Here is an 8,973-nt window from a genome sequence, read left to right as displayed (position 1 = left end):
CTTGCATTTACATATGCTAATTGTATGTGTTCATGTCACTTTGACTGGGAGAGCAGGAAAAGGAGAAATCCAGTTAAAACTGTCCTTTCTTTAAATAAACCACTGATCTGGTGCAGCTCTGCTGGGATTGTCCTAGTGAGAGAACAAGACCCCGGGTACAAGGAAACACAGGGCTTGTCCTTTTAAGATCAGAAGGGTTTTTTAATTGACTTTAGCTCTGGTACACTAAGGAAAACATAGAGAAGGGTAATTAAAGTGTAAGAGCAATGCTGGGTTTGCCTTTAATGGCTTGCAGCTGCAAATATTTTTCTGTCTTCCCTGGCCCACTTGTAAGACGTCTGGCTGTATTTCTCATCCTGACCAATTAGATTCCCACGTGTGCTGCAGGAGTGAAAATACAGAAAGTGAATAATCCTTCAGTTCTGCTCCTCATCTCAAAAGTCTTTGAACCTCTCAATATGATGGCTCTGTTCCATTAGAAAACATGTTGTTTCTTCATTCTGCCCCCTCCCACCACTCCCCTACCCCTTCCCTTGTTTAAAAATGTTCTTAACCTTTAGCAAAGGTACCTGGGCACCACCATTCATCTTCAAACCCTTCCAATCAAAGCCAAGGGCTTTTCTTTTCTTTTTTCTTTTATTTTTTTTGCTTAGTTTCACAACAGTTTTCCCTTTTTGTTGTTGGTTTTCTGCCAAAATTTCCACGCTGAAATCAAAAGGACCCATCCATTAATAGACAGCATCTGTAACAAGTACACTAGTGTTTTGTCTCTTTCAAGGTACCCTGTTTTTTTAGTAAACTGGTAGTGACTTGTAACCTCCAAAATGGGGAAAGGGGGAAATCAGTGGCTAAAATCCGAGCGGAGTAGAAGCTACAGTAGCATAGGGGAGTGTGTGTGATAGGGATGATTTTGGTGCCAGGGTGGCTCACAGGGTAACCAGTAGCCTGCGGTTCCTAGGATAGGGTGCTGGGGGTCCGCTGTGACATGAGGGTCTGGTCACCTTTGAGTTCCTCTCTTTCGGGCAGCTGCCCCCTTCTTTGCTCCACCCGACACAGACACGAGTAGCCAGAGAGGGCTACGGAACACCAAGGACCAGCTCATTCTGGGGAACCCAGGACGCAAACGTGTGTGTGTGTGTGGGGGGGTGTGCAGATCATGTGACCCAAAGCCATGGGCAAGGCGAGGACTGACACCCCACTGAACCCCAGGGCAATCCCAGCACAGGCAGCTGCTGCAGCCTCTTCTCCACGCAGCCCACGAGTGTGCGTCTGTCCTAGGCCACAGAGCCCAGCCCTAAGGCGCGGAGGCATGGGGCAGTCTGCGAGCTCCCTTCCGGTCCTGGCCCCTCCCCGCCCCCTTGTGTGCGTAGCTCAGGATTGTGTCTGGCTTGGCTGGCGAGGGAGAAAACAAGACAAATCCCCCTTGGGAAAGGGGTGGGGCACAGCACCCTCCTGTGCTTAGCAGCATCTCCCAGAGGTGCTCCAGCCTGGGAGTGCAGCACTGCCCATCCCAACACAGGGCTCTGCCAGGGCACCGTCAGCCCTCGCCCGGCCAGCCCCCAGGAACCTGCCAGCCTTGTTCATCTCTGCAGTCAGCGGGGCCGGGGCATGTGGCCAGCCCAGAGCAATGGGTTCCTGCTTCAGCAGCCGGGGGCTTCCCGTTCCCATTTGCTGCCACCTCCATATTAAGTTCCCTGGGAAATATATTTCCAGCCACACGCTCCCCTGCCCACCTGCTGCAGGTTTAGGTGGTGCCACCTGCTAAAGTAGCCAGGCTCCAGCGCAGGGCACGAAAGGAAGCAGACACCAGAGAGAAGAGCCGATAGGGCCTCCCTGTGTTTGGAGGGGGTCCAGGCAGCCTCTCTGGCTAGGGCATCTCTGAGCCACATGTCTAGGGCTAGAGGGCAGCGTCTGGCCTATGTCAGGAGAATGACGGGGCGGGAGCAGTAGCAGGCAGCTCTCCAGCCCGTGGGGGGAGCGTGGGTAGGACACCGGGAGACAGGCCATGACAGGGGAAGGTGGGAGGCGTGCTCTGAGCTAAGCTCAGTGCTGGACCATTAATTGAAACATTCCTGACGTATTTGTGTGTGTAAATGGGCCAGATTCCACCCGGAGACTAGGAGACTGCACAGGGGTCACGGGGTGGAATTTGGCACAAACAGTGGGTCTGATCCTGCTCTTATTTACCCCCGGGGTGAAGCAGGAGCAGCTCAGCTGAAGTCAGCGAAGTTGCACTGGTGTAAAATCTGCAGGCGTGAAAATCAGGTTAATTTCTGCTGGTGGGGTTAAATCCCAGGGGGCAGCAGCGATGGGCCCAGACTGTACCACTGGCTCTGAGATCTGAGTCCAAATGAGCCGACGTGAGTTTCAGCTGCTAGCAGGCTGGAGAATGCCCTGAGTTTGGAGGGAGTCCAGACTCACATTCGGATCTGAACACTGCAGCTTGAGTCCATCTCTGTAGAAACCGGCAAACGTCTGACGTACTCCTGGTTAGGCTCAGCACAGCTCAAAGGGGCCGTCTCCCGCCGTCTCAGCCTTGAGAATCTCCTGCAAAGCAGAATGGTGAGTGTCTAATAAATGCCAAGTAAAAGCGGCGTTGAGTGTGAGAGTGCCTTGTCAGTGTCAGGAGCCGGTGATTAATGACCCTCTAATCCCGCTCGAAATACCTGACCAAACCCACTGGAGCCGGGCAGCAGAATAAACCTCGTTAGTCCCATCAGCCCCCTTGCAAAGGTGTGGGCTGCGGCTGCTCCGACCGGTGCTGTGGGCCACTCAGCCCTCTTCCCTCGGGTTTTTAAGCTTGTAGAAGAATGAAGTGCATACAATGGAAAAGGAACTCGGTCTAAAGGAATAGGCTGTGCCATGAATAAACATGCAGGTTCCTGTGTTGGTATTTGGGTGAATGCCTTGCTGAGGGGGTTGAGATGCCCCAGTTACCCCCATTGTGTGAGGGGAGTGACTCTCCGTTTGAAGTCAAGGTGAGGACACGCTGAGGGCAGATGGAACCTGCTCTGTTTGTGAAAGAGTTTTTCTGCTATTTATGCTAAGCAGTGGGAACGCTTCTCAAGCATCGCAGATGATTCTGTAATGAGGCCGGCCTAAATATGCCCGCATTGTTTGTCCAGGACAATTAAAAACTCCCCCTTGCCACATTAGCGCGCTCTTTCTTTCCAGGGAGGCACTTGGAGGCTGAAAGAGGACAATGAGGGGAGAGTGAAAACACCACAAAGACCGACTTTTGTTTTGTGTTCCTTTGAATCTTCTCCAAGAGCCTATTTCAAGGGGTGTCCTTTGTGGGCTTTTCAGCGGTACTGAACCCAGAATCGCCTGTTGTTTAGCAACACAGAAATGGGACCTTAATTGACTCTACTCCTGAGTGAACTTTGTAAATCATTCCTGGCCCAGAGTGGAATTTGGTGAAATAAAACTTGGCTTTGGTAAATCTAGGTAGAGTCATTTCTTTACAGTTCTCTGGCAGGTCCATCCAAGCAGCTGAGAAATACAGTAGGATGCTATAGGACTTTTATTAAACACAGGGTCTGTCATACAGAGCATATCTCAGAAAGGCTCCACAGAGGTAGACAATACTCTGCACCTCCATAGCACCCACTTTCCTGGGCTCTCAATGCCTTTACAAACACGGAAGAATTAAATCCCTGTGAGAGAGTTTCAGACTATTACTCCCAGTTTACAGCTGGGGAAACTGAGGCACAGAGCAGTCGGGTGGGTTGCCTGTGGTCACATGGTAAGAGTGGTGCAGAGCTGGGAACAGGGCCCATGTCTCCTAGATCCTGTCCTGTGGTGGAGGTAGGGTGACCAGGCAGCAAATGTGAAAAATTGGGATGGGGTCGGGGGTAATAGGAGCCTCTATAAGAAAAAGACCCAAAAATCAGGACTGTCCCTATAAAATCAGGACATCTGGAAATTGGAAAGCCTGGGGGAGGAGAGGGATGTGTTTCCTGCTTTGATTTGAGGCGAAGCAAAGAGATATCTGGAGGACGTTTCAGGTGACAGGAAGGGCTGAAGAAGATAAGGTGAGAGCATCAATAGTGACCAGACTGTGAGCAGGGAAAGACAGGAGCCCGGTGCTACAGCCGATGTGTGTGCATGCGTGCATGGGGAACTGTGTTAGCTCACGTGCTAGCTCGCCTGCAGGAAGCTATCCTCTGTCACAGCAACGCTGCATGCTGCTGCAGGTCTTCACTGCACTGTGTGGTACTTGCAAGCATCTAGGTGCAAAAATTACAGTTTGCTGCCCAGGGGAGAGAAAGGAAACATCACCCCCCCCCCCCACTGCCATGTTCCCAGAGGTCCAGACTCAGTTCCACTGACTTTCTTGGGAATCCTGCGGCTCCAAGGAGGATCAGACTGCGGATGTCTGGGCCGGGACTCCAACTCCTGATCCAAACGCTCCTGGACTGTGAGAAAGCTCAGCTCTGGTTGGGACTCTGATGCTCCAGCCCTGGAGTGTCGGTTGGGAATTTCTCCGGCGAGCCAGATACCTCTTGGCATAATCAATGCAGGTGTTTTTCAGCCTCCCTCCCCAGGCGCTGTATTTCCACGTGTTGGGTTATGAGTGATGGCTGCTTGTCACTGGGGGGCTGGCCCTTTGAGGGGAGATGGGGCTCAGCCCCTTCCCAGGGTGGGAAATGGGTCCTGTTGCTCAGTCAGGCCTGAGGGACGGAGAAGGAGCGGCCTGGGCGGGAGAGAGCAAGAGAGATGTGTCAGCAGGGGAGAGCAGGCCGGTTCTCTGAGGCACCAGGGGAGCACCGTACCAGCCAGGTAGGGCTGGGAGCCGCCGGCCACAGCTGGGCAAGGCTTCCGGCTGGAGGGCCTGGGAGGGGCTTGATGACGAGCAGGGAATATGGGAGCTGTGAGGACCCTACTGGGAGGGGTCTGTGATGCTCAGCCAGGGACAAGCCTGTGGGGAGTTTACTGAAGGGCCTTGAGGAGAGGGATTGAGGGCAGGTGCCTGCAGGGTGACCCCAGGCCATGAGGGCTGCTCGGGGGCTGTGACCTGTTACGCTGCCCCTAACAGAAAGAGGGGGGATGTTAAGCAGTTTGGGGCTCCCTCCCCTCCGTTCCTGTCCCAGCCCCTTCCCTGCGCCGTGTCCCCATGAGCGACGGCAGCCATCACTGTTCCAATCATTAAGTCAGGAAGACAGAGCCACCTTCTCTCTGGTCAGCGTAAGCTGGCATGGGGGTGACAGTGTAACGCCCAGGAGCTGAGCCAGTGGGCTGGCAGCCGGAGGACATGGGCGAGAAATGAGCCAGGCCTCATGGTATGAGGACTTCTTTCACCTGCGACACTCAGACACCTTGTGGCTTCAACACTGAAAGTGGTGTTTCCGAGTGGGAGTTGCTTCTCCTTCTGTCTGAGATTTGAGCAGGTTGTTACATCTCGTTCAAATTGAGGTGGGTCAAAACTGGAACCAATTTTCCAAAAGCTCCAACTTCTGCGGGTCGAGATCTGGACCCACCCCTGCTTTGGCTGGTACCACAAAACCCAACCAAACCAGGCTTTTTCAAATCGCCCCCTCTTGGGGTCGTCTCTCTCGGGGATGTTGGTAGCTCCCTAGTGTAGTGTGTTGTACATTATGGCATCAGGTCTTTCCGTTCCTGGTCTCCAAAAGCGCTTAGCGGACGTATTTCTACGTGGTCCCCATTCAGACAGATCCGAGTGCTAGAACAGAGGGAAATACGGCTCTTTACGTTCATTCCCCAGGATTCACTGGGTTAAGGTTTTATTGCAAGGAGAAATTAAATGTGGCAAGAATGTAACAAAGGCCCTCTGTGAATGACTGGCAGTCACTTAACCAGACAACTTGTTTGTATGATACCAGGGGCCGTACATTAGCAGATATAATTTGTAGGCTCCCGAGGAGAGGTTAAGGGCTGGGAGCACAGCTTCCTTTGAGCTGGCTCTGCGACTCCATGTCATCTGCCCCTGTCCTTAATCAAGTTATCATATCAACCAACGCCTCCCGGGCCCCGTCACTCTTTTCAATGAGAAAAATTTGCAGACAAATTTCTAGCAGCAGGAAGTTGGAGCTCTCCTGCCTGGCTGGATGAAAAGTACCTGTAACCTCTGCACGGCCTCCCCGCTCTCTCATGCTGAGAGATCGCTTCAAGTTAGCACCATGCTGCTTCCCTTATTTGATTACGCCTCTCATGCCTTCAGCTGTGCATGCATGTCCATTCACTAGCACGACCAGTGCGTCCTGCGAAGCTAGCCTGAGAGCTAGCCTTTTGTTAGACCCTGCCGATAGCAAGTGGGACATTGCAGATACAGGACGTGCACTTAGATTAGGGCGAGAGCTTGGTACTGAATTGCTCACATTGCTTTAGAGTCTCTTCCTTATAGTTTGTAACGAGGGCTGCTCGTGATATTGATTTTTCACCAGACCTCCCTAACATCAATGGCAAAGGGGGACTGGCAGAGAAACAAAGCCTCCGCTATATACCTTGTTATTTATTATACTCGATGATGCCATTACTATTATCCTGTTACGCTATCTGGGTGTTTTAGTAATTAAGAAATCTCAGCAGTAACTGATTATTATAATCTAGTCCTTTCTGGCCAGCAGACCTGTGCACACACATTCCCCCTCCCCAGCTTACGAGTGCCGGTACCGACAGTTCTCCAGTCATATGTCTGCATTTTGGCTCTTTTCCTCCATAGTTTTTCTTACATTGTCATTCGCTTTAAAAGACGTGACCGAGTACTAACCCCAAAGGCTTTACTCCCACAGGGCCCTGTCAGGCACTTGCAAGTCCCACGGAGATCTTGGGGCCCTGACTCGGTGCCACAAAATTCAGCAGAGTCTTTCCCTTGTTCTGCAAAGGGCTTTGGGCCAGGCCTTTAGTCCTTAGGTCAGGAGGGACATTCTGAATCTCCAACTTGATCTCAGGCAAACTCCCCTGGGACTCATCACTGAGTCAGATCTTCAGGATTCGCCCCTGTCATTTATAATTCACCTTTCACAATTTCCTACATTTCATCATTCATAAAAAGGTGTTCAGGTAAGAAGTGGTTTGGCTGGAGCCCTCTTATCGTAGCTGGGCTTTGAAATGGCTTGTACTGGGCTCAGCTTCATAAATTAATGAATAATCATCGGGGCTCGTTAGAAGTGGGTTTGAAGAGAAAAAATATCCCAAGTGCAGTTATTCCTGTGACTCGGGAAATGGGATCTGAAACGGATATTGATCTGTGAGCTTCCAAACCGGGGAACCAATTGTCTCCCTACTCGTTAGCTTTTGATTGAGAGAGGGGCTCTCAGCGCAAGTTCCCACAAAGCCTTTAAAGGCTGAGAGGAGGGGCTGGTGGGGGAGAGACTGCAGCTTTTCGTTTGTGCAAAAAAGGCATCCCGCCGCATTGTGTGCTGGAATCTCAACAGTTAAAGATCCCTCGGCACAAAGAGCTTCCAGCTGTAATCTGAAAATAAATTTAATTTTGCGGATTCCTTGGCACCGGGCGACAAAAGCTCAGGTATGGAGCCTCGGCGGGGGATGACCTTTCGGAGCTGCAAGCAAACCCGCAGCGAGCTGTCAGCACAAAGGGGCCCTGGAGCCGGACGGACCAATGACTTTGCCTGCCACAGCTACCTGCTGCTCCACTACAATGGAGCCTGAGTCCCCAGGCCTGCCTTCTCCACGGATGAAAAAGGGCCTCAGAGAATAACAAGGCAGGCCTTGTTCCAAGGGGCTTGGGGTGGCCATTTCATCTGCCAAGAATAAGAGATGTGCCCCCCAAAAGCCTAAACATTTTGGAACTGCTTTTGACTGATTGCCTCCCCATTGAGGGTTAGTAACACCTCCCGAGCAGAACTAACTGATTAGAGCCACTCGGACGGGAACAGAGCTAATAACCAGCCCTGGAAATGGAGTGAGAGAAACAGAGATGCCAGAGCTGGGGGCTCATTAACCGGGACCTTGAGAAGGGAAAGAGGGACAAGCTGCTCCACCCCATGGGATACTACTGGGGTTGATGGACCCCTTACCCTGGCAGGGAGAGGGGTCACAGGCATCTGGAGGAAACAGCTTGGGCCACCCCAGGTGAACGGCTTGCTGCTGGGAGAAGCCCATTCCTGCCTCACCTGAACTTCAGGAACGGTGTCTAAGCGTTAGAGCAGGGCCTGGGGGTCAAGACTCCCAGCTCTGCCATTGACTGGGCCGAACCACTTTGCCTGCCTTGTGCCGCAGCTGCTCCATCTGTAAAATGGGCATAGCAATCCTTCGCTCAGTAGGTGCTGTGAGGGGGAGCTGTGGCAACGCACTCCGAGATCCTCCAGTAAAAGGTGTTCTCTGTGAGGGCAAGAGTGGAGTCGTGGTTGAGGTTAAAAGAGGTTAAGATGTGTAAAGATAATTCAGAACAGTACGGCCAGCCCCAAGCACTAAAAATCACAAGTCAGGCCCGTGAAATCACGAGACTGCCTCAAAAATAATCCACGTGGATCCCTTCTGGGGGGTCACTTACCAGCTTTTCTTCACCACCACAAGGGCTGGAAACTTACTTTTTCTTCTTCAAGTAGATGCAGCTGTGTATTCTATGTGGGGGTGCGCGCCCTGTGCACCGGAGCTGGAGAACTTTGCCTAGCAGTCCCCGTGCGGGCAGTGCTCACGGCCTGTGGCCACCGACCCTCCTCTGGCTGTCTAACAGTGGCACCGCCCTGACCCCTCTGTTCCTTCTCACTGCCTGTGGCCTGGTGTTGGAGGCTGGAGCTCTGTGCGGTGTCTTCACCTCACACGTCCGTCTCAGTTTCTGAGAACTCTTTCCCGTACATGGTAGCAGTAGTAGCAGGACCTTAGGTTTAGTTAAGTGCTAGGTTAGTGTTAGAGTTGTTGGCTGCCCGTGTGATGCCCTCACCAGGGTCCAAGCATTGTCGTATAGGGGACCATCCGCAACAGCGACCCCCACGTGAGGTGCTTGTTGTGTCTTGGCGAAGGATGTGGTCAAGAGCAGTGCTCCGGCTG

At 52.3% G+C, this 8,973-nt stretch overlaps 2 long non-coding RNA genes across 2 annotated transcripts in view; one reads left to right on the top strand and one right to left on the bottom strand.

Annotated features, from left to right (window-relative positions):
• Positions 1-256: 256 nt before the first annotated feature.
• On the bottom strand, positions 257-2,512 carry LOC128842679 (uncharacterized). The gene is made up of 3 exons (XR_008446089.1): positions 2,422-2,512; positions 570-705; positions 257-381 (listed from the first exon to the last, which is right to left on the bottom strand). It is a non-coding gene; the product is annotated as an uncharacterized LOC128842679 (long non-coding RNA).
• Positions 2,508-8,973, top strand: part of LOC128842680 (uncharacterized) — a 27,585-nt gene continuing 21,119 nt past the window's right edge. Inside the window, exon 1 of the long non-coding RNA XR_008446090.1 lies at positions 2,508-2,562. This is a non-coding gene — a long non-coding RNA (uncharacterized LOC128842680). The remainder of the gene's footprint in view (positions 2,563-8,973) is intronic.

Source organism: Malaclemys terrapin, chromosome 9 (assembly GCF_027887155.1).
Source record: "Malaclemys terrapin pileata isolate rMalTer1 chromosome 9, rMalTer1.hap1, whole genome shotgun sequence".
In the NCBI taxonomy this organism is placed as follows: Eukaryota; Metazoa; Chordata; order Testudines; family Emydidae; genus Malaclemys; species Malaclemys terrapin.
The sequence above is the reverse complement of the archived record's forward strand: the minus strand, read 5'-3'. Positions and strand labels throughout refer to the sequence as shown.